The sequence below is a fragment of the Meleagris gallopavo genome, chromosome Z (assembly GCF_905368555.1).
Source record: "Meleagris gallopavo chromosome Z, MGAL_WU_HG_1.1, whole genome shotgun sequence".
In the NCBI taxonomy this organism is placed as follows: domain Eukaryota; kingdom Metazoa; phylum Chordata; class Aves; order Galliformes; family Phasianidae; genus Meleagris; species Meleagris gallopavo.
This window is the reverse complement of record NC_139435.1, coordinates 22,912,076-22,938,918: the sequence shown is the minus strand read 5'-3', so window position 1 is coordinate 22,938,918 and position 26,843 is coordinate 22,912,076. Positions and strand designations below refer to the sequence as shown.

The window sequence follows — 26,843 nt, the reverse complement described above, 5'->3', positions numbered from 1 at the left end:
GAAAATCCTAGAAGCTTTGCTTCTGCTTTCTCTGAAGCACTGTTCACTAGAAGTTACAAACACTGTGAGAATGCTTTGAACCACCAGAGTGGAAGTAGCTCCTATTTATGTTGATGCTTGCAAACTCACCATTTAAAACAAATACAACTGAGGCTCACACACCAAGGGTCAGTCACTTCAGACTGAACCTAGCCAGGTCAGTGCAGGCTGCTGCACTAGGCATCTCCTTCCTTTGTGCTCTCATATGCCAGCAGTCAGCTGAAGGCTTGCTCTACCCAGCAAGCAGGGAAAGCTCACAGTGTAAGCATTGCAGATTATTCATTTATGGGTGAGTGATACATGGCAAACAGGTTTGCTACCTCAAGGACTGAAGACAAAGAAGACAATAATCCAGGATTTAGTGGATGAGAGGATAAAGAAAGACAAAGAGGAATAAAGCAGGAGAAAGAACAGTTGTCATGTGAGTCAGCTCCAATGGCACTTGGCCCCTTCGTGGGATGTGTGTTCCTGCAGGAGGAGCTGTCTGGAGGAGCACTTATTTCTCCTATTATATCTCCTATTTCTCAGGAGATACCGCCATGTAAATCAAGTCACTTTGCCAGAGGGCTATCCCCACATACTTACATGTGACCTGCAGGTGTAAGAGGAGATACATTCATCATGTTCTGCTCTCAAAACAGAACATGGATGAGGACTAGTTCTTAAGGAAGAACAAGCTGTCCTAAAAGGTTAGGAGTAAGCTCTCTCTGCAGGCCATGAGGAGATCTGCTGACACTGGTTTGTGCTAAGCAACACACACTCACCACAGGAAACACCTGGGTCATGAAGAGGCAAGGCATTTGGATACTTCAGTTTGTCACTGTTTTGTTTTTTAAATGGAACAGATTTCAGAGTCATTAAAATATTCATTGTCAGATAACAAAATAGGAGCGGGTGGTTTAAAACTGAAATGGTAGCACAAAGTCAGCCATACTTCATACAATGAAGAAAGGATTCCCTCCTCTCTCCATCCACCATTTTATTTTCATCAAATTATTGCCTACAAAAGTAATACTTACGAGGAACAGAACTTTTTGCTTGAAGAAGTGAAAGCAAAGCTTTGATTACTTGTCACTTGTGAATTAAGGAGAGTAGATACTTGCGTATTATAAATATTTAATTATTATAAAACTGCACAGGGCTATTGATGAGTGCATTATTGTGACTGGTTGCTGAAAAATATAACATATTCTGTTCAAAGCCGGATACGTCTATATTGTAAAGGATAGCTGGTGATCAGGGTCTACTACAGGCTACCTGAATAAGAGGAGATTGTTGATGAGGCCCTCCTGCATCAGCTACAAGAAATTTCATGCTCACAGGCTCTCATCCCAATGGAGGATTCCAACTGCCCAGTGAGCTGTAAGTGATCCAGGAGTCTCCTGGAGCCCACTGACAATAACTATCTGGTTCAAGTACTGAATGGAACAACCGGAGGCAAAGCATTGCTGGACCTGGTGCTCATCTGTGCAATCAGAAAAGACTGTTAAAATTATTAAGATTGGAGGCAGCCTGGGCTGCAGAGACCATGCCCTGGTTGAGTTTGTGATCTTGAAGAACATGGGCCTCACAAAGAGTGGAGTCAGGACCCTGAACTTCAAGAGAGCAAACTTCAGATACTTTAAGGAATTGTAGGATGAGATCTCGTGGGAAGAAGTCCTTACAGATAAAGCAGTGGAAGAAAGCTGGCTAGTCTTCAAGGATGCCTTTGTGAGTGCAAGATCTCTCCATCCTTCAGAATAAAACACAAGGCAGGGGAGGAAAGAAACCAGTATGGCTTGGCAAGGATTTGCTGGTCAAAATGAAGGAAGAGGAAGGCAAGTACAGGCAGTGGAAGCAAGGGTGTGTCACCTGGGAAGGGTACAGTAATGCTGTCTCGACTTGCAGAGATAGGATAAGGAAAGACAAGGCACAGTCCAACTAAGTTGCTAAAAACGAGGAGGGATTCTACCTGTACATAGGTCAGAAGAGACAGGACAAAGAGAGCATACTGTCTCTCCTAAACGAGAAAGGAAAACTGGTTACAACAGATATGGATAAGACTGAGTCTTCAAACAGTTCTTTGCCTAAATCTTTAATGGCAGCCAGGATTCTCACATCCCTGAACCTCTAGGTAGAAACAGGGGAGCGAACTTCCCCTTTACTGTGAGGGTGGAGCCAATACCAGCTCATGAGAGTGAATGTGTACAAGTCCATAGGGCTGGATGACATGCATCCCAGGGTCCTATGGGAGCTGGCTGATGTGGCTGCTGAGCAGCTTTTCATCATATTTGAAAAGTCATCATTGTCAGGTGAAGTCACTGGAGACTGGAAGAAGGGAAACATCATTCTCTTTTACAAGAAAGAGAGGAAGGAGGATCTGAGGAACTACAGGTCAGTGAGCCTCATCTCTGTGTATGGGAAGATCATGGAATATATCCTCTCGGATATCATGTTAAGACACATAAGGGACAAGCTAACATGGCTTCACCAAGAGAAGGTCATGCCTAAACAATCTGGTGGCCTTCTATGATGGAGTGACGGCATGGGAGGACAAAGGGAAGACAACTGATACATTTCCCTTTACTTCTACAAGGCCTTTGACATGGTGCCCTATCACATCCTTTTCTCCAAAATGGAAAGAGATGGATTTGAAGGACGGACTGCTTAGAGAATGAGGAATTGGTTGCATGGTTGCAACCAGAGAATTGTGGTTAATGGCTCTATAGCCAGGTGGAAGCCGGTAACAAGCAGTGTCTCCCAGGGTGAGACCAGTACTTGGGACCACTACTCTTTGACATCTTTGACATAAATGATGGGATTGATTAATCAGCAAGTTTGCTGATAACACTAAGTTGAGTAGTGTGATTGATACAGCAGAAGCGAGAGATGCCATCCAGAGGGGCCTTGATGAATTTGAAAGGTAGGCCCTTGTGAACCTAAAGAGGTTCAACACAGCAAAGAACAGGGTTTTGTTTTCAGTCAAGGTAATTCCATATATGTTTGCAAGCTGGGAGAAGGACTCCTTGAAGGTAGCCCTGCTGAGTAGGACTTAGGGCTTCTGGCTGATGAAAAACTTAATATGAGCCAACAGTGTGCACTTGCAGCCCAGCAGGCCAATGGTATCCTGGGGTCCATCAGAAGAGGCGTGGCCATCATGGAGACTGGTGATTATCCCCCTCTCCTCTGCTCTTGTGAGGCCCAATCCAGAGTACTGTGCCCAAGTCTGGGGCCCCCAACACATGAACGATGTGGAGCTTTTAGAGAGGGTCCAGAGGAGGGCCACAGAGATGATCCAAGAGCTGGAGCATCTCTCCTTTGACAATAGGCTGAAGGAACTGGGCCTGTTCAGATGGAAGAGAGAAGGTTGTAGGGAGTCCTCATTGTGGTATTCCAGTATTTTAAGGAAGTTATAAACACACAGAAAATCAACTTTTTACAAGGCTAGAGACAGGACAAGGGGGAATGGTTTTAAACTAAAGGAAGGGAGATTTAGATTAGATGTCAGGGAGACATTTTTTACTGAGAGAGTGGTGAGGCACTGGCACAGGCGCCCAGAGAGGCTGTGGATGCCTCATCCCTGGAAGTGTTTAAGGCCTGGTTGGGGGCCGGGGCAATCTGATATAGCACTTGATCTTGGCAACCCTGCCTGTGGCAGTAGGGCTGGAACTTGATGATCCTTGAGGTCCCTTCCAATCCAAGCCATTCCATGATTATATGTTTCACTGCTAACAGAGAATACAGATTTACAATATTTTGTGTCTTAGTCATGTTGGCATGATGTAATATGCAAAACATAATTAAATTCTTTTGCAAATTAGTTAAAATTCACTGAAGTATCATTATCAATTTCTTATTTCCTTGTATTTCATTTGAATTACGTGCTATTTATTTCAGTTTTCCTGCCAAAGACAGCTAGTAGATGTGAAATCATCTTTAACTGAACTGTTTAATACTCATGTGCCAAAATGTCCAAATTTTATGTATGTCAACAGGTTTAAAAAAAATATATGAAACCCCAACAGTGACTATTGTTTTCCTGATGCAGTGGAAAGTTATTTCATCCCATCTTGCAAACAAGTTCCCTTCTATCATGCTACAGAAAATGTTATCTAATTGCAGGTGAATTTGCATCTTAAATACATCGCTGTAGAAGAAATGAATATGAAAATTATTTCAACTTAAAAAAAAAGCAATTGAAATGCACCATTCTCTTTCTGACCTCATTAAAATCTATGGCAGGACTCCCACTGACTTTTACGGGGCCAATACATCCCTGAAAAATTACTGAAAGAACAAGAACTTCCAAATCTTCAGACCAACTGCAGTGGAGATTTAATCACAGGACTCATTTCCCTCTTTTCTCATCCAGACAAAACTTTGCATGTTGCTCCCACAGTGAGAGGAGATCAAGCTAACTTGGATTTCCAACATCTCTCCTAAACTGCACATTCGCATGCAGGAGATTTGTTCCATTGCTTCATATTTATTTACAAAAGTCTTTAAACCTTTAGCCATTACATTATGTTTTGAAAACTTACTCAAGATCTTCTGTAATTCCAAAATTTATTAAAACTTATGAGGCAAAGAAAAGCTAACGTGTATTATTTCTATTGTTGTATCTCAAGAGAAAATTACACATCACATAAAAAATCATCACTAAGGGAGCAATCTTGGCTACAATCACTGATAGTCTAACTGCTCAGGAATTCACCAACTGGGAGTGGAATCTTGAGTTTCCTTTCTTACTTTCCCACTAGGTCAACGAAGTCTCTATATTGTAAGCATCTCATCTGAAGCAGCCTTTCTTGGTCACCTAAAATATTACATCCATCATGAAGACTCAAACACTGGGGTGTAGGTGTAATCTCTTCTTCTAGCATCTCTTAAGTATAGCTTCTAAAGGACTCTGAGACGAGGATGGAGAAAGAGTGTCTGGGAGGAAAATGAGAAGTCAGAAGGAAAATATCGCTAATATTTGATAGCAAACAAAACCTTGCTATTTTTGTGCTAAGAATTTTTACCTTAAAAGGAAGCCAGGCTTTCACTGTTTAACTAGTTAATAGTTAATAGTTAATAGTACATGAGCTAGAGCATCAGCCCAAAAATACTTGGAATCTGTGCTTGTTGTAAAAAGCAACTCAATCCCACGAGTTCACTGTGACAGATTTGGAAATGCTCTTGAAAATTTATGAATATTTCATTATGATATTTATTATAGAATACAGTGGTTATTGTTTAGTAAGAGACTGGTGAGAAAAACACACAGGAAAGGAAAGAATAACTCTATTATGCCACTTCTCAGAATGCTCTGGAGAACTGCTTACTAAAAAGACAATACTATGACAGGAAAATCCTTGCAAACACAAGAGATCAAAGACACAAAGACTGTTTTAGGAAGGAAAAAACTGAAGGGAAGAGAAGCTGTTTTGGACAAACAAGCTCAAATTAACTCTCAAAAGCATGATGGTGCTGTATTCCCTTCCCTACTGTGGATACTTAGCAAAGTTAGGAATGGTTATGAATCTGCTGCTGGGCAAACACCACGGGATGGGCAACTCTGCTGAGATAAGACCTACAGCTTGAGGATCGCCCAGTAAAACTCGGGTTGTTTCAGTGTGACTCACTGCTTATTCCTGTAAGCAATTATCTGTGTTATTCCCTTCAGAAAACCACCATCACTTTACTTACCAACGAAATCAGGAGCTGGTGCACCTATGATGCACCTGTCACATTTCAAAATGTATGCATTCATTTAATTTTCTCTTCATTCAAACTGAAAACAAAACATCCTCCTAAAAATCAGTATGAACGAGCACCTTAGCAGAGTAAGTTATACAAACTGGAATATGTGCCAGAAACGCCCTTCTTTAGCAAACACTGAATTCTTGTTATGCAGGAGCTGAGAAGAGTCAGTAGTGAAGCAAGGGAACCAAAAGCGTCATGATGAATCAGAGCTGGCATGCAACCATACACACCTTTGTGTGCAGACATCTAAGTATCTGGACATCATATACAATAGTAAGCAACAGTAAACATGAAAAAAGTGTGTAAAGAATGTTTTATCTAGTCTGGGAAAAGGCAAAGTAGTCAGAGAAATACAGATACGATATCTCTGCAAACACCTACTAAAGGTGAGCTATAACTGCTGTTAATAGCTAACTATTTAACCACAGTTGAGAGTGCAGAAAAAAGATGTTTCTAGTATTGTATATATCATAATTAATAATTAAAGGAATGAAATATGCCTTTTAGCTTAAGATGGATTCTCACAGCAAAGGGTTTGGAAAAATCTTGACTAGTAATTCAAATTCTAGACAACCATTTTAAATAAGTAGAAGAATCATCCAATGATTTATTTTAACAAATTGATTCAATTCTAAAGCCAAGATTGGACAAACTTCTGGGAGTTAAGTCATGTACAATTCTAGCTTGCTTCATGCTCTATGAGCAGTTAGACTAGGGAATCATATTAATCTTTTTTCTATCCTCAAAAATGCATACAACTGTAAAGATCAGTAACTAAAAGAAATTTTTTAAAGCTGAAAAAGGCTAGATGTTAAAAAATCTGTATCCTTTTCAACTGTACTTTCTCTGAAAATCATCTCTCTCTGCTGCTGAGGTTTAGATTGGATATCAGGAAAAACTTCTTTACAGAAAGGTTTGTTAAGCACTGGAATAGGCTCCCCAGGGAGGTGGTTGAGTCACCATCCCTGGATGTGTTTAAAAACCATTTGGATGTGGTGCTCAGGGACATGATTTAGTGGAGGGCTGTTAGAGTTAGGGTACTATGGTTAGGTTGTGGTTGGACTTGATGATCTTTAACATCTTTTCCAACCTGAGCAATTCTATGATCCTGTGATTATATGTTCTGAGAACTAAAACTGGAGCTGTGCATGAACATGCACATACATAAGGCAAGACTATGCCTTCTTGTCTTCCAATACATAGAAAAAAAAAATCAAAGGATTGTAGCCAAAGGCATTGTAGCCATTCTTGTTTTCCAGATGACATGTTACTTATTCATATATCCACTGGAAACTGAACCTGAATGTTGATACTGCAAATCCTGAAACTACAGTGGTTTGACATGCTCCTCAATGTAATGGACTGTGCTTTTCTTGTCATCTCTCAAATACAATCCTCAATTATTTGAGGATTCATTTTGAATCTCCTGCCTGGACTTGCTGTATGTGAAGGTACACCTCATTTTCTGCTTATTACGATAAATGATATCAAATGAAAAGATCACGTCTCCAACAGTAACTTTTATTTACCTGATCATTGAGAAATAGCTTTGTAATTACACTGCAGCTTTTCTTCCTACCACATTCACTGCAGAAATAAACAGCTCCCACTGCAACATTACACAGCAGTCTGCTCATCCTGCAGGGAAATACAAATTAATTTGCAAAGAGACACACTTAACTCTACAACTAACCCGAACTTTTCTCTAATTGTACTTGAGCGTAGAATATAACCTCTGTCGTAACACCTATAAAAGATGCTCTGCCCACATGCGTACTTTATAATAAAGAGAATAAGGCTGTCAGATAATAGCAGATATTTGAAAAGGTCTCATAATATATCAGGGAGTGGACTTCAGGACAGACAGCTTTTTTGCACTTTTTTTTTCTTTTTAAAGCTTTTACAGATTAATCCTCTTGAAAGCAAACACAGTTACAAATTAGCATTAACACAGCATCTGATTGTATCACTACCAAAAGGTGTGAAGTCCTAGACTGTGCTTCCCCTTGAGAAATGCAAATAAATTAAAATAAAACCTACATATCTGAAGATCTCCCAACACATGGATAGACATCTGTTTCTTAGATCCCTGCATCTCATCAGCTTTAAGATAATTTGTCTGCTCTGTAAGTTCAAACCCCTTATTGGATTTTTAAGAGATCTTTAAATATATGATCGCTGTTAAATCACCTAGTTACCAGCTCCATATAAACATAGAATTCAGTGCAAAATCAAAAGTTCAAAGTACTTACACAGTACAAGGGGCAGGTCTAGCCACTGTCTACCACATAGCTATCAGTTTCAAAACAATTTGAGTGTATTGCATTTTGTAAACGGATAATGGCAATCAGTTGCTTCTTTAAAACACACAGTTGCAACTGAAATTTTAAATTCCATTTCCTAATAAATACTTGTCCTAGAAAGCCAAGTCACTTCATCAAGGACAAATTTAAGTAGATTTGATAAATCAGCAAGGGCAATTATAAAATGGAGAGAAAATAGGAACACCAAGACATGCTTACTTAAAACGTTTATCAGAATTTTACTCATATCCTTACTTCACTAATTCACAAGGGTCACACAGTAGCAGTATTTTGATACAATCCTCTGTATTTTACTCACAGGTAAGTCAATTCTGCTCTGGAATAAGCTTCCTAGTTTTCCACTTTTGTCTCTTAGAAAACTCATCAAACTTCCCACGTGCACTTTTTAAAACTGATGCTTTGATTTGGATTGTAAAACCACAGTCCTTCAGGTTGATCATTACCTCTACTATTGCTTTCCATTTCTGTCAGACTATGCAGCTCTTCTGTCAGACTTGTCGATTTAGTTATGTCAAGACCTTAGAATTAACTCTTCAGAAAAAGCTAATAAAAAAATCAAAGTCAGCTGGGGTATTAAGTAAATATGATGGGGTTTTTTTGCCGTTGTTGTTTGCTTCTTTTTCAAATGCTTAGTCTATGATCTCTTAGTGCTGAATGATAATGTTACAAGATTGGCCTGAAGTATCAGAGAGGAAAGAAACATGAACTACCTAATTGTGGGGAGGACAAAACCATGCAGGTAGAGAGCCAAAATGTAACACTATCAGCACTGCAGCCAGTTTCCTTCCCCAGCAGGGGTTTGTTTTGCTTTTAATGAAGCATCACTTTATGTACTGCAATGCTTTTCAATGATTACTATCCATTACTGACCTTCAGATCTCCACTAATACAAAAAAAATCTATTTTACAGACTTACCATTTTACATTACATATGTATATATAAAGAGATAGATATATAGATATCTAATCTATATATCTATGCATGCATGTAATGTATGGTATATATTATATACATACCATATATATTACATATATGGTAAATATTATATATTTACATAGTATATATTTATATATTAATATTGTAATATTATGTAATATATGGTATATATATATTATATATACATATACATACACACACACACATATATATATGGCAATATATATAATGGCAATATTCTTCTATAAAATCTTGTATTCTTCCTGCACAAAAGTTGTTTCAGGAGATTTATTTATTTTTCATTTATACAGAGAAAAGAGCAGGAGACACTGACATTCTTGTTTAGCATTAACCAGTAAAAGTGCTTATATAAAAGGCACAGAATTTCCTAGCAGCTGACTTCAACAACCCATCATCTCAAAGCACTAAGAAGAAATACTTGTTATATATTCAGCCATCCATTCAATAAATCAAAATGGAAGCAAAGCAGTTGCATGCACATCAAGTATCCTGCCCATATGCAAGCACTGTTGGATGAATAGTGTCTGCAACACATGCAGTTCATCAAGCTTGGCACCTCTTGCACAGCAGGCTCCTGTGATTCTGAAACTGTAAGTAAGATGTATTAAGCATGTTCAGTGATGTCACCTTTACCAAAGTAAAGGGTTATTTTTGTTTCTTGTTTTTTCTTTTAAATTTTAATTCATTGTCTATAATAAGAGCTGACAGATTCGCTGAGTGTTTTGAATAGGATAAACTCCAGAAATACCCTGGTTGGTTGCATTTAATTTTCAGTTATATTTTCCAGCTACTTTTCTCTCACACTGGGATAGTATTGTCTTTTCCATGTCAAAAGTAAGTAAATAAGCAGGCTGAGCAGAACATTTTGTGTCCTTGCTCCTGGAATCAGGATTTTTTTTTTTGGATATTCTCTGACCTCTCAAGGTGGCAAAGGAGTAAGAGTAGAAGCTGTCCATCTTTTCTGTGAAACAGCACAGCAAGAACAGGACATAAAATCAAACCAGACTGAATTATCATCTGGATAATCATGATCTCATCTGAACTGAAGCTATGAAAATAGCATGACTTTAGATTATATCATCATTGTTGCAAAATCTAGATTCCTCTACAGCTCCCCTAGAAGGAAGATTTTGCTGGAAAGCAGGGATGAGAGACTTTCAGAGCTGGTTCTCCTGTGGATGTGCCCAGGGGCTGACTGGAACATGCACACAGCTGGGTCAGAGCTGCCAAGCAGTGCAGTTGGAGCCTCTGTAGCAAGGTGTCTTCTCCTGAAGTTCTTTGTGCACTGTGTGGGCACTGCATCTGACCTTGTAGGAGAGAGATTCACCTTTGAGTTTCTGCAGCAGTATTTTAAAAGGCTGAGCAGCTCTGTATAGAGCAACTAGAAAACAGAGATTACTTTTTGCCAAAATTTGCAGGCTTATCTTTTCCTATAGATCTTCTGAGAGGCTGAGCAGCAATTGTGCTCCACTGTGTTCAGGTTGCATATCCCTGACTGTAAGCACACTTGAATCTGTTTACTATATGCGTTTTTTCCCCCAAAAAAGGGGGAAAAAAAACCAACTGCAATTCCCTTTTCACTAGAATCAAAATGTTCTATTCTATACCAGTAATGATAAATAAAAAGCAGAAGGAACTTATCTTCACTATTTACTTCAGGGGCAGGTTTTAACTTACAATGATCAGAATAACTGAAAAGCATTTTCAAGAGTTTGAGAAGTCTGTTTATCTATGATGCACCCAACTTGTCTTGTTAACTGCTGGTTAAAATAAGAAGCCACAGGAATTTCTCAGCAAAGCTGTTCTCATCTGCCATACGCTGGAGCCAGATAGCACTTCCAGCACGCGTGCAGCTCCGATTCTCTTTGGTATTCCAGAGGCACTAAATCTTTGAGAGCTTAAAAGCAATGAGGCTGTAATGAAATATGCTGCAAGAACAATAATACCAATATAGCTCCTCTTTCCAAATATGGAAAATATTTTGTGTACTAGGATTTTGTTTTCTTTATGTCATGTCTTGTCGTTTAACAAGGTACTAGGGAAATTACTTTGTTCATAGAAAAAGCAAAAAAAAAAACAACCAGACAGGCTATGTTAAATTAGGCCTGAAATGTAAAACTAACATGCTGGTCACAGTTATACCTGTAAGACAATCCTCTGCCTTGTATTCAAACCAATATTTATGTTTAAGGCTTTTTTTAATTATTATTATTTTTTTACAGGAAACTATAAAGAGAAAACATAAGCAGAAAGTATATAAACTACAAGCAAATGCAAGAAAGAAATAAAGTGAAATACTAAAAATAAATCTGGAGGATTTTAAGTGTTGTCAGGAAGGATAGTAATAGTAAAACATCCAAGTCTTTATGCAAATATGGTTAAAAAAGAAAATAATGCAAAAGGAACCGGTGAGAGGTAAAACACAGTGAGAATGCAATATACTGCAGAGGAAAACTGTGTATCTAAGAGGAGGCCCTACCAGTGTTACTGTAGTCACAGAAAATAAGCGTGGTAAAATAGGAAAGACTGAAATGATAGACATGCAGTTGCATATGAGACTGATACAGGCTAATAGCCTTGCTGCTGAAGGCTGGCTCAAAAAGCCTGTGTTGTTCTCCAAGGAGAGCCCAGCAGAGCAGCTCAACAGCACCCAACACCTCTCAGTAGCACTGGAGGACAATAAGCTCTGCCCGACCTCATGGCAGGTGGCTTGATCCAGGCACCTCTGAGCTCAGGATGCTTCATACCACTTACACTACAAAGTAGAAAAGAATCTGTGGTTTAAAGGTAAAGGTATTAAATAATGACTTAGGAAATGGGATAGGACATCTCACAGGACTCTGCAGAAAAAAAGTAGATAACTAACATATGCAAAGGAACAGTCAGTGACGGTCAAACTTTGAAATTCTTGGAGAATTTGTAAGAAGTGGTTTAATACAGCCAACTGGAATTTATCAACCATTGCCACGACTTTTCAACATGGGCGAATACACTAATGAAACAAACAAAAAAATTACCCCAGCCTCCACTAAGAACAAGGAATAGGGCATCTAAGAACTCTTCTAAGCAATTATCTTCAATTTATAAAGACCATGAGTTTATGGAAATGAGCTTGATTTTTCTATGGTGTGCTAGTTTATAATGACAGGCTAAAATTCAAAGCTTAAGCTATAGGCTTTATTTATTTATTTTTGTAATTGTAGTAAAAGATCAAGAAGAGTCTTGTGACAACCAGGCATAGTTACCCCTTCATGCACCTTAAGTACTTTTGTCTTCTGAAAATACCATTAAGACATGCAGGGAAGAATGCTGCTAAAGACAACTTCACATAAAACTGATACTGACTACAAACCCTTACTAGAGCCCAGACAATTCAGCTTCCTAAGGGGGAGCTACAAATGAAACTGTTATTTATAGGAGAGAGCAGCATTCAAGAGTTCAGCTCTGTTGCTATGACTCCTAGAAGTTTTAAATCACATTGCAGTCATGCCCTTATGAGCAAGTATAACTATTGCTTAGAAGGCAGGATTTGTAAGAAACTTGGTTTTGAAATACTTCAAAAATGATTGTTTATCAGCACAATGATGCATCAAATAAGGATGACTTGTTCATTTTCTCTTCTGCTTTCTGAGACAGAAGAGAAAAAAAGTCAGGCACTACTTTGAATTTTTGCTGGTATTGTACTTAATTACTCATGAACAAGTGATCTATTCATATAACAAATGAGGCATGGAAACAATTAATTAACCAAGAAAACTTCTATTTGCCTTTTTTTCCTCACTCTGTTGGTAGACCTAATTATCTTATTTGCATCCATACTGCATAAACAGGGGATACTGTAACACTTCAACTACTGTGCCTTCCTTAAAGGGACATTTAAAAAGAATTATTTATGTCTACCTTGGGAAAATAAAGTATTAACAAAGAGTACATGCTTAAGTTTGACAACAATATCACATGTACTTTTAATTTAATTCAAAGCCATGGATTGAATTCGACACAATATCTCGAGGAGGCTTTATTCCAGTTCTGATAAATTGTTATGTATGCTGTCAAACAAATGCACTGCAAAAAGAAGACAGAGAGAAAATAGAGAACACCTCCACCCACTTTTTATCCCCAGCCATGAAAGCAAGACACTGAACTCCATTTGACTCCAACAGCAAAACTCAGGCAAGGCTTGCTGGGGTGGAGTGGTGACAGCGAGTGTCCTCTTTGATTTTGAGAAGATTTCCTACAAACATTCTGCAGTAACTTGTAGTAAATAATACTACTTAGCACCCAGTTAAAATAAAACTGTACAGAGACTGTAACACTAATCTTTCAGCTGGTTAAATGTTTTCACATACACTCTGCAATATTAAGATACAAATCTCTTTGGTTAGCGAGACAGAATTAATTTCCCAGAATAAAATAATATGCAACACCAAGGCTGCAGACATATCAGACTTCTCAATTACTGCAATACTTTCCAAACTATAGGTATATTTACATAGATTTTGTTTTCTGAGCAGAAAAATTTCACAGGATATGCTTAGAAATGCTCAGTATCATTTGAGAATTCCAGCTCCATCTCCTACAGTTTATGAGGTCATCATTTCCACTAGGTTCCCCTTGCCATTTGAGCAAAGGAATACAAGCTGCTTTTGAGCATTAACACGAATCTACAAATGTAATCTTAGAAACAAAACAACAAACTGACTCAGTTACTGTGTTTTCACTTAGATTGTCTGGTATTCAGGAAGCTGGGCTGATTAGTAATCATCTGAGAGAGCCCTTGAAATGATGAGTGACCTTTTAAAGTTCAGAAGAATAAACATGTATCATGAAATCATTGGGAAACAGCTTTTCAAAGAAAACAGGTAATGGAGAAACTTAGTTGAGGGTGAGTGTTTCACTTTGTGTCCGTCACATCCTGGCCTTAATGTTTTGAACATGACAAAAAGTTGAGCGTCAGCCCTCTCCAAAAAAGAGGGATGCTTATTTTTATTGTGAAGTGGAAAAGCAGACACTTACAACACAGTGATGCTGCCTGTGTATGCCGTAACACTAGCAGCCTACCTATGTTGAAAAATCCTTGTGCTTTGTTGACATGTTGTCAGCTGAGTTCCCAGTAAGTCCTTTCAGGAAAACTTACTTGGTTGTTTCCATGAAGTTCACTAGCAGCTACCAGAGACCTAATTTCAGTAAGAAAGAGACACAGTAGAAAAGACAATGAAAAAACACATTAAGCTAAAACTTATTGAATAAAAGATAACCCTTACAACATGGCAACGTGATCTTAAATCACGCTGAGAAATTCAAGAGTGTCCTCATAGAAGTCAGTAACTGGACATGTCCATAGGATTATATATGATAAAAGCAAGAGACCTGCTACATATCATGAACTACAAATTAACTGACATCTATAAAATTAAATGAGAAAAAAGAAAAGTGAAGTAATACTATATTGATGAATTTTGGACAGCTTTGTTGTCTCCTCAGCCTGAAATGATACAAGAGAAGGAAACAGTCTTTCACTGTATCTTGAGAATGTCTGTATTTGCTCAAATGTCCGGAAAACAGCAGACGGACAGACAGACATGGAGTACTTCTGGTTAAAGAGAAAAAAGGGGAAGAGATCAGAATGCCCTCTAAGCAGAAAACTGTTCTGTTCTCCTTTTGCAATCAGAATGAGGTGATGAATGGTTTTGTTTTTACTTCTCAGAAGTACTTGAAACATCCAGGAGTCTGGACATAGTGGTAACAGAATACTATTCAGTTACTTTTTGAAAGTACAACATAAAGCAGTATGAAATCAAAAAGAAAACATTCAACAAGGATAAGCTACAGGAAAGATAAATCAAATCTATAAATACAGATGGAAGAATAGCTTGCAAAATTACAGAAGAGAATTCAAGTATAAAATGAGTCATAATTGAGTAGGAGTCAAAAGAATGACAAGATATGGAAGGGGGAAAAAAGGAAACTTAAAACTTCTAATTCAAGGATGTATCAGTACTCACACCATGACACAGAAGGCAACGAGACTGCACTCACATCCAATGCTTATCACTTTATTTCTTTACATGAAAGTTTATTACTTTACATTTCAGCAAAACATGTAAACAATAAAAGAGAGGCCAGAGGACTGCAAAAAAAATGTCCAGAGATTTTTCAGAAGTGAAGTATGAGGGAATATCTCAGGAACATTTCATGTGAAAGAATAGGTACTATTCTTTAATACGGTATTAATTAAAATGTGCAATAGAACCACTGTCCCAGAAATAGTACATAAATATTTGGCAGAGGGATACTTTATCCAACAGACAGTTTTGTTCTCAAATATGAGACTAGCTGATTAGCATACCTGAAACAACAGCACTGCTGAATGAGCTGTAATAAAACAGAAAGAAGAAAAAAAGTCCTGTGTGGGGCTAACTGAAAGATCCCATTCAAAAATATGAATACAGGTTTTCCTCTACCTTTCTGCCAGTTTCAAGTTTCAGCAAGAGCCACAAAAGCAGCTATAGCTGTGGTAAGGTCCCATTGCTGTATGGAACTGCAGTAAGAATTTCAGTGAGCTTTGAAAAGAGCTTTCTTTCACAGTGCAATCAGTCAAACTCGAGATTCATGCCCTTCACACAGCCAGCCTATAAACTACAGGACAATAAATCAGCCAAATCAAAACAGGATGTGCAAGGCAGTTGCTGTGTTTCTTGAACACGTCCTCCGGGATGCAGACGCAAGGCACTCATGGGTATTTGCAATTACTTCCAAACCCAGGTGATGCACATGCTCAGTGCAGTCCACAATTAATTATAAAGTTGAATGCCAAAATACAATCTGCTGCTTTGCTTCCTGATGGCATTAGCAGCATCTGCTTTGTATACCATCACAGCTCAATGACATTCTTCCTAAATTTATAGTTAAGCTAGCACAGAGATTCTCTGTGTTTCACTCAGTAATAGCTGCAAATAACAACCACTTAACTCCCAGAAAAAAAGTTTAACTGACATATTTGGTTGTAGAAAAGTTTCAGTTTGGATATGGGATGAAAGAAAGTTGTTGCATTTCAGTCTAAAAATCCAGCAGAGATTCCCTTTATTCATCAAAATGTAAATTCTGTCTTACTACAGACATTGTTTAATGCCTTTCCCTCTTAAAAGATATTTTCATTTTGGACAATTTTGCCAAAATAGCAGTTTCGGCTGAAACTTTCCATGCCAGATGCCTGCCTGAGGCTGGATCTTCTTACACAAGCTTCAGCCACGCAGTTTGGATGTTTCAGAAAATGAAGCCACATTTTTCAGGATCAGAAGCTTCTGGTGACATTTTCTTCAAGAAGAAAATATATTCCTGTCAAATTTCAAATGCCTGTTAGCTTGATAGAGAAGTAAGATTTGTAGTAGAGTATAAAATCTTTTAATTACATCAGCTGGCATGTGACACTGAGGGGCTCACATCCATCCTGTTTTGGAAGCTGCGAGACTTACCAAAGTTAGTTTAGTAACTTCAGATCTCTACAGACTGCATCACCACTTTGTTCACCGTTCCCTCAAGCCTAAGTCCCGTCCAGAATGCAGAGTCACCATCCCCAGAGGAAAACATGTGGTTTCCATTAGCTGCGCACCACAGCAGACCAGAGCTGGCATGGGAGCTCAAGACAGGGAGCGTTCTCTCCCTTGCCAGCAACTGGGGGATGCTTTGGAAGGAAGCAGTCAAAAAGCCTTATTTTTTAAACACAAAAACAACCCAGCAACAACCCTAACTAAAACAATAACAGACACCACAGCATGGCTGGAGACTGGGTGGGCTGAAGGAATGAAGTGAGCTGGAAGATGATGGGGGACTGGACTCCATTACTAAGAAAAGAGAGGGACTGTCCCAGGGACATACCAACCATCTTACCCAGGGACAGAATCTAGTTGTGTAAATGATAAGAGGTAGAAAAACACTTTAAAGCACGGAGAATTTATTTTGCATGAGTAATCTCAAATCTCACACTTACAGAGTTTTGAAACACTGTATGATAACATTCTTGAAGCTCTTTAGTTTTGCAGCTGCAGCAATACTTAACAATGTCCACATGTACTGTTTTGAATGAAACTGGACACCTTAGCAAGACTGTCTAGCTTGGAGGGCTAAAATTGACCTTTTTCTCCCCAGTTCCTGTCCATTCTACTCTCCTACTTTCCATGACCACTCTGGCCACTGCTAGATTCTTCCATGAGGCAACTGAACCCATCAAAAAGTAACCCAGAAGGAAGAGGAGGAAAGAAAACCCAGGAAAGAGCTGTACATGCATCCTCCAAGTGAGTCACATAGCTTCCAGCGGAGATGAGAACGCCCACAGCTGGAGGCAGGAAGGAGCAGGACCACACAACAGGGAGTGAATAGGGAGGAGAGCAAGACCTCCCCATTCTCTTCAGATAATGGCCTTCAGCGACACAATTTGCAGGATATTTATTACCAGAATTACAGAGTGGCATATCAAAGCTTCAGAAGCAAGGGTAATGGAGTAATTTGGCTTACCTAAAGCCAAGCTATTATCTCTGTTCACAGACAAGCCATTTAAGAAAAATTGCTGAAAGTCCTCCTCTCCCTACAGCTTATGGCCCCTGAAAACAGAAGCTTACTTCTGAAAATCTGACAAAACTACTGATATTTCCATGTTCGCTGTCACAACTCTACTGTGACCCACTAGAATTACTGCTCTTGAGCCGTGCCAAAGTGACTCATAGGCTGGCTGGCATGCAGTATTCTCCTTACAGAGAGCTAATCTCTTCTCTGCTGGTTAAAAACCAGTATCATTTTACTTAGTTTCCCATACATTTCTGCAGTTGTTATACTGTCATCCTGCCCACTTAGAGATTAAAACTGGAAAAATAATCTGTTTTCATTAAAAAAAAAAGTTCTTCCCACTATACCCATGTAGTGGATACTATGAAGTTTTGAACTCTTTTTCCACCATTTTTTTCCTTCTAAACAACAGCGTACCAAGCCCAACCCAACCACAAACTCAGAAAATTCTTGACAAACCATGCAATTAAACGCAAGCCATAAACAGGTCAGCAAACCAGTGCTCAGCTGTAACAGGTATGTTTGGAAGTAACAGTAGTTAGCAGCAGCACCTCTGGTTCTGGATGAAGCAGTTCAGCCTTCGTTTGGCACCCACACGAAGCTGGCATGCAGGTGCACAAGATCTGGTGAACCTCATGTTGGCACATCAAGAGTCTGAGGGTCTCACCAGACTCCAGATAACTGTCAGAACTCCCATGCTGGGCAAGACCTCCCTTGTATTCCAGAGACATCTGAGGAGAAGCATTTCCCTTGCACGAGGGCCTGTTGCAAGAAAGCTAATTATAGACACGAAGTTACTATCTATCTTGGAGCAAACAGACTGACATATACAACAGACTTTTCCTAGTTGTTCCCTACAATTCAGTCCTTACTTCACAGAGGTACGGATCCTGCTGAGGCTTCTCCCCACTCAGGATCCTCTGTCTCTGCATCAGATCTGTTGCATGAAGCCTCTTGGAACAACATAGGGATTGACACAGCATTCTCCAGCTACAGACTAGCACCATTTACCACAGCAGCTAGTAGATCAGAATTCTGTGCTGAGTAGGGAGGAGGGAAATAAACAAAAAATGTATCACACATCAAGCGGTCTGCAGCAAGACAGAAAGAGTCTTGCATCACATTCCTCTTCTCATGCTGCATTCAGGGCCTCTTTGGCCCAAACTCTCTTCCTGACCTCATCTACTATGACTATCCTCCAAGTCCTGACTTAAAGCTCATTTCCTCAAGGGAGATTACCAGTTAGAAATTGTAGCTGCATGAGCACATTTTAGAAAAAAGTAGACTCAGAAATATGCACAAGAGTGTCCAAGCAAGCTTTCAAAGAATGAGCTTCCAGTTGGTTTAGTCATTCAGTTTCAGCAACCCACTTTATTTTAGCCTGTTGTTCTTATCTCCAGGACTCTGATTTTCTTGTAGGGTCCTTTCTGGGGACAGAATATGTTTGAAATCTGAACAACATATACTAAATCCCAACAGGAGATTAATGAGAGGAGGCCTCCATTGGAAGCTCTTCTGGGCTCTTTGAAGGTAAAAAATACTTGTTGCGCATCTCCTTCTAGAACATTAAGTGCTGATTACTTGTTATTATAATTTAAAATATCTTTGTACTTTAAAAAAATTTCCTCTTTCCCTTCAGGAAGAGTTGATACTAACTGAAGTCTTTCAGTTTTCAGATAACAGAAAAGTTATCTGAAAACAGAAAAGTTTTTCTGTCTGAAAAAACAGAAAGTATTTCTCCAAGAAAGATGAAAGAATTTAGATGACACTGGATATACAACTAGAATCCCCACGTTTGCATCACTAGCTGTTCCTGCGGGTGCTGGGGGAAAGATTATGCTTGATTAAATTGCAGATCATGCAAGTTTGTTTATAGACTCGGACATGAAACAGAATAAAAAACTACTGCCCATTAATCTATTGGTTAAATATCTGAAGTCTGCTTCCCAATTATTTTCAACATGAAAACATGGTTTAATATGAACTGAGAAATAAATGAAGTCCAGTGCAAGTATTACAAAGGCAGGTAAAGGCAAAGCAAAATTACTGAAATCTAAAAATCTTAAATGTATATTTCATTGCCTCTTTGTTGTGTTTGTCACATGGTTCCAGTTCACGTAATGATCTATTCAACTTAACTGCCTTTTATTTTCAGCACTAACTACTTTTTAACACATGCATCTTTGTCATGACAAGATTTTGCTAATATAAAAATATTTTTTTTGGATACTTATGAAGTCCTACTGTATTCTAACTCTGACACAGTAGATAGTTCAAAAATGGAAATACTATAAAATAACCCTCAACAGTGTATTCCAAAAAAGAAATTGGAGTTCAGAGAGTGAAGGATATAGAAATCCAGCAAAACACTCCTTAGTCCAGAGCCAATATTTTTTCCCCAAGACTGCATGGCACCTCCAAACAACCAACTGTATTCTAGTCTTCATGGAAATGCAAATGAACTCTACACTGTCAAAACAAGTTTCAGCCCCAAACAAATCAATTCTGAATAGTGACTTAGAAGATATGTAAGAGTTTGCCACTTATTCCATGAAAGGCAGGATTTAACCTGTACAACCCACTTCCCAAAACACTTCCTGCAAGAGACTATCTGAGCTGGATTCAGATTTGATCCTTTTGTTTCAGCATGCCACTGAGATTAAAAAGTCCCTTCTGTTCCTAGAAGAATCCAAACGGTTCAAAACTAAGCACTTCTTTTTAGGAAGCTGTATTCACAGACACTACAAAAGAGGACCAAATTAACTCAAAATGCATCTAAAAGAAAGGCTGCAGCTTTTGTGGCTAACCTGGCCTATAATGAATAACAAAAACACACAAACAATTAAAATTTCAAGCTAGAGCATGAAATATTTCCAGTTATTGGTGTTTTGTATTGTCTCAGTTTCCCTGGCCTTTCAAAATGTCACAAATTGCCTCTGAGCCAGAGATGCTGCCTTTCCTAGCCTCGACTCAGAATGCTTGTTTATGTGAAATACGCTGCTGACTTAGCTTTCACCTCTTGTGTCTCATCAAAAGTTATTCTGCCAGGCAGATTTAGTAAAAGCTTTTACCACTACTTTAGCAGTGGAGATTAAAAAAAAAAAAAAAAAAGAATGCTGAAGTGGGAAAAAAGTGTAACTTCTTTTAACTTCTTTTTTATTCTCATACTTAAAAGCCACATGTGAAGAAGTCCTTTAAAACAAATCCTGTTTCATTCACACCAGTGAAAGACAGAAGTCAGTCCTTCAGGGTCTTTCATAGTGCAATACAGGCTGAGAAACAAACTCACAAGAACAAAATACAGCAAGAAAATGGAAACTACAGAGACTTGTGCAGGGTGAGTTAATTGGCAAGAGTGATCTTGTGTGACAATGCAGGAAGCACTATGAGGTGGAGGAATTAAATTTGATGCAGAATGTCTTGTGTTAATGGGTTAGCATGCTCGAAGAGAGTAAGAGGTATATTTGGGGTATTCTCTCAGTCATTTATCTCATACTCCCTAACAAAGTGCTCAGGCAATAACAGGAGAAGGAGCTTCTCTTTTCAACAGCTTTTCCTGATTTGTTTTTCGTAACATCAACACCATTTCAGGTAACGGTTGGCTGATAAGCCTATGTTTTTGTTTTTTTTTCCTCGCAGCTTACACAATAATCATGTATGTGACTGGTTTTTCTGTCTGTAGCAGTGAACTTGTTTTACAGGATTAAAGACAACGCTGGGCTTCTTAAAAAAAACCAACACAAAACCCGCAATAAGAAAATCTCCAAAAGAATGCTTGTTATGGAGTTTCCCCACAAGTTGAATTTTAATGCCTCCAACATCCACATTCTGAAAAAAGACCATTCACAAAGCTGAAAATGATGCATTATTATTTGACTGCTATCATCAACTAGCACTGACAAATGTTTGAAATGAATTTGAAAAGAAAATTCAATCGAGAGTTACTGCATTGCTTGCATGCTTTCATTAGGACATACTGAGAGAATACATTCTCTCTAACCTCTCAGAGTTAAAAGAAAGTGACTTAGGAAAAGTAATGACTGTAACTTGAATCAGATTTCTGCTCTAGTGTAGTAAGTCCTGGAAAAATTCAGATAACGCACACATTCTTTTTAATACATTTACTATGAAGTGAACACGTCTAAAATGAAATGAAAAAAAAACCCACTTTTTAATGGCCTTTCTAAGCTCAACATTAATTCACTTCTTTGTTAGCAGTAGCCTTAAAAAAAAAAAAACCATTTAGATAAGGGTTTCATCAATTTTTCTGTTCTGCTTAACTGCTATTTTAATCTATACATTTCAATTTTTGTCCTCATCACTTTTTTTTTTTCTTCTTTTTTTCTTTTTCTATTTAGATGGAATATTTGGGAAAGAAAATGAGAGAGACTTCTATTTGCCTCTCCCTTCCTGTCATCCATCTCTCCCCACAAACTGCAGTCTGCAGGCCCTTCATTTACATCTGTCACTGGTACTCTCCTAAAAATAAGGGAAAACCCTAGATTTTCACACTACCTCTTGGCATGTCAAAGGCAATTCCTGACACAAATAGCTGATGCACGAAGCCAGATTTTACTTTTCACTAGGAAGGAAGCAAGATTAATTTAAATGTTCCTTATGGTCTTTTGAAAGTTGTTATAAATTGTATTTAATGCCAAGGATTGAGTTGTGAAGATAGGAAGTATTTTGATATGCTTATCAAAACTTCTAATTGCCTCTCTCAATAGCTTGGTTGAGAACATTGTAATAGATAAACAAAACAGAAGAATGCAGATTCATTTCACAGGTATTTCAAAAACACACTATACAAGTCATCACAAATTGGGGTGTTTTGGGTTTGGTTTACCAGCATTACCATAACATTGACCACTGCACCACAATGGATGCAAGATACACCAACGAGCTAAGCTTTTTTTCCAGTGAATGCTCTTCAATTTATCTACATAGCTCTATATCTTTCTAATATAGCATCAGGAAGAGGCACACTCCCACTGCAAAAACTTCTTTCAAAAAGATCCTATGTTAACCTTCAAAAAACCTGCACTAAACTTTTTCAGTCTTTAGGCAAAATTGTAAATCTTTGTAATTGTGTGCCTTTTCCCCTGAAAGGAAGTTTTATTACTGCTGGCTGATCTGATGTTTTGTAAAACTCATCACATGATTAATCTCAGGCTGAAGTAACAGCAATTTGCTTATCCTACTGGTCACCTTCACAGTTAAGATCCATAACATTTAGCTACGAATAAAAAATGCAAATCTCTCCAGTCGGTCTGGCATTGGAAAAATCAAAGAATGACTGGAGTTGCAAGAGACCTTAAAGATCATCCAGTATCAACCTCCTGCCATGTGCAGGGCTGCCACTCACCAGCTCAGGCTGCCCAGGGACCCATCCATCCTGGCCTTGAGTGCCTCTATGGACACATCCACAACTTCCCTTGGCAGCCTGTGCCAGCACCTCACCATCCTCTGAAAAAAGAGTTTCCTCCCAGTATCTAATGTAAATTTCTCCTCTTTTAGTTTAAAATCAATTTCCCTTGTGATATATCACTATCAGACTGCATAAAAAGTCACTCTGTCTCCTGATCATAAGCTCCCTTTAAGTAGTGGAAGGCTGCAAGGACATCTCCCCCATAGCCTTCTCTTCTCCAAGCTGAACAGGCCTCAGTGGTCCGTCAGCCTTTGTCTTTGTATGTGAGATATTCCAGCCCTCTAAGCATCTTCCTAGCCCTCCTCAGAACAATGGAAAAATTTTCACAAATGAATGATAAGACTAAGAGAAAGTGAGAAAGCATTTTATTTGGAGATGAAAGAAAGCACAGTGAAAATTGGAATTATTCAAATAGATAAAGTAAAGAAACAAAATTTATTAATAACCTGTAAATGACCATGCAGATACGTTGTGTGTACGCGAGACTTAACCTTAAAATACTATTTCTTTTCTTAAAGAGAAGGCTAATCATACTACAGTATCACAAAATAATGCTCTACATAATCATTTTACTTCTACATAAATATTTACATTGTATTAGTGGAAGAGTAACCCATACTCTTCCCTCCCTGGATTTCAGCATCACCACCAAATTACACACGTCATGGCTAACTGGAAACAGCTGCTAAGCCACTTGTATCTCTCTTGCTTTCTAATACCCACTAATAACTCAAAAGGATCATATCTTACATCTGCATCTCTTCTACATCAAAGTTTTAACAGATAGCTTGTAAGTGAAATTGTCATAGAAGCTGGGTCTTGAGGAGAGGTGCAGAAAGCCATTCTGTTGTTACTGCAGATGTTCCCCTCTGTATGTTTACTAATAGCTGCTTGCTGAGTTTTAACATTCCTGAAGCCAAGGTTTCCAGATGTCTCCTCCAAAATGAATACGATTAACTGGAAAGTTTACAGAAGACAACATATAAGTCTCTTTCCTCACATTTTTTCCCCTGCAGCCTCTTATATTCAGAGTGGAATTGTACGTAACATGTATTTGCTGCTGTAATCCAAACATGCACACCAGTATTCTCAAATAAAGACCCCACACCATAAATCACTACTTTCACATACCAGATACAGCCCCTTAAGGTCACTGGAATTGATCAGGCCATGAGGTTGCACTGCCTCCTCCTGATGATTTTGCTTAGTTTGACATAAATGCTCATCACCTCACAGACTTTGTCACCTCAGAGACTATCTATAAGGTTTGATAACACATGATGAGATATAGAGGCTCAATACACTAAAATGTAATGAAAATTCGCCTTCATGTAGGCTTTATCAAGACTTTTTAGCCAGTTTATCCTATGTTGCCTCAAGCAAATGCATCTACTTCATTTTCAAAAGCCTTCTGCATTCAAAAGAAACTAAGATGTATGATTCACACATCCAAGCTTTCAAATAACATACAATGAAACCCTGCCAAGTTTCTTTATCGAATTTATCAAATATTTTCCTCTTTCTCTTCAAGAATGAAAGCAGTCACCCTATTCTTATTAAAATTCAAACAAAACAGATTGTAGTGACAAGGCCAGCCACAGTGACTGCTGTATTTTATTCAAGGGTTCAAACGGCTTCCAGTTAGCAACCCACAACAATGCCTCTGAGTAAGCATACAGGCATTTCTTTTTTCAGAGACGATTTTATGAAGATGTACACAAAACAGGTTCCATGCAGGCAGTGTTTACTGTCTTTCTTGCCTCCTGCCAGAATTTTTTTTCTTCTTTAAACAAAGAACTACTGCTTTTCCTAATGGGATGAACATTTCTAAAGCCGTGGAAATCTAGCTGCAATTAGATAATATAAATCAAAACACAACAATGAAGCACACAGATGACCCATTTTTCTAGCCACCAAAGCAGGAAGCCTTTTGGAAGTATACCTAGTGATTTTTAGCACTAGTATACAATGTTCTTTAATCTATCTGTCAGATAACTATTCTCCTTTCCCACAAAAATAAAATAAAATAAAATAAAAAATAAAAATCCCACAATTCTGCTTTGAAATAAGAAGAGTGAAAAAAAGGCAAAAAACAAAAGGCGATCCTGTTTACAACAACTAAAAGACTCTTTGAAAAAAAAATAATTCCAGCTTTCAACAATAGAGAAGACAAATCATCCGCCATGAGCTAGTATCATGAAAGTTAATCACCTCAAACATGGGTAAGACTTCAAGATCTTGATCTCGCAAGGGCAGGGGCCAGAAATCAGAGCTTTCATCTGAAAGAGAGAGCAGCTTCTTCCCTGCTGGCTGTTTTAGAACAAATGTACATTTTGTTTGCATCTGCAATTACATTCTTGTCACAGTCTCTCACATACACCTATGATAAAACATTGATTTTTGTGAAGTTTCATATTTAAGGATAGTTAATGGAAAATTATTTATCAGCTTGATATCTGCCAGCATCAGCTGGTAAATGACAAGCTGAAACAACTGCAGACTATTCTGGAGAATACTTCAAGCATGTTAGAAAGAGATTTGATGAAAGAACATTTCAAAACAGTTTTTGCACAATATTCTTCTTGAAATAAAGCATCATGGACTTTCTGTTGACCAGCATTCACATTGTTGCTATAGGAATATATCTATCAGCTTTCCACGTCCTCCATGTCAGCACCTCTTTATTTTCCTGCCATTCATGTGCTAAAAATGACCTTAAAATGTGAGCGAGGATAATAGTAAGAGTTATAACATGAGACATAAGACTGTGCAAAGAACTACTATTCTCTTATTACTCACGGGATGGAGAAAGACAACGAATCTCTCTCTCACTTTCAGGAAGAACCTCTCTTAATTTAAAGTTCAAGCTTTACTTGCTTATCTCCATTCCTAGACTGTTAGAGAAAGAAGTTGTTCCTCTTACTACAGTCACAAAAGTTTTTGTTGTTGTTGTTGTTGTTGTTGTTGTTTTTAAATAGGAAAATGAGTTTCTTACTGCTCCTGAGATCCAAAATTGTTAATTGTTTGGGGACTGATTATTATTTGTAGCAAGCATCAGCTTGTAACAGAACAACAAAGAACTGCACGAAGCAACTCTGCACTTCATGAGGTGGCAACTATGAGTAAACAAAACACTGTGCTAGAATATTATTCTGACTACATAATTTATACTTTCTACAACACTGCAAACTCCATGGAGAGAAATGAAGAAAAAAAAAGCCAAAAGAATTTAAACAACAGCGAAAGCTTTTCTCTGAATACCTCTGCAGGAAGGCCTTCCACTCAGCAAAGAAAATGCTGGATCTTACCTTTGATTTAGTACTACTCAGCATGCTACACAGAGCTTCTTAAAATGTCTACGTGATTTAGAATCCCAAGTTATTGTTCTATTTTTATTTTTTTTCTTCAACACCACACTTTTCCCTTAGTCGTTTCTACATTAGAAAAGAAACTGCCAAGGATTGCCAGATTTCACAAGCTCAATTCCTTCTTGGAACAAAGGGGTACAATTCACCTTTTAAAAACAGTGGGCAATTCTGTCCTGCAATAAATATACAGTAGTACTGTATAACATTAATGCTAACATTTGAGAATTAAAATGATGATGACCTCGGTCACTGCACCTTATTTTGCTAAAATTGTAAGGCAGCATGTTAATCAGCACGGCTGCTAATATCCTTATTGTGTAACCATAGGACATCATGTGCAAGTCAGCAAAATGCTCCAGTAGCTGGAAAACTTTCAGTCTAGACCGTTATCAGAAGATGATCAGAATAATAACAATAATATGATCACAAAGACTTGT

General features: G+C 38.2%; 1 protein-coding gene across 7 annotated transcripts in view; it reads right to left on the bottom strand.

Moving 5' to 3' along the window:
* Positions 1–26,843, bottom strand: part of LHFPL2 (LHFPL tetraspan subfamily member 2) — a 124,665-nt gene that overhangs the window by 20,873 nt on the left and 76,949 nt on the right. The window contains exon 1 of one of the 7 annotated variants that reach the window (XM_085214515.1): positions 7,296–7,314. The exons of the other annotated variants lie outside the window; for them this stretch is intronic. The gene's annotated coding sequence lies outside the window, so the exon portion shown is untranslated. Of the gene's footprint in view, positions 1–7,295; positions 7,315–26,843 lie in introns of those variants that run through there. 7 annotated transcript variants of the gene reach the window in all.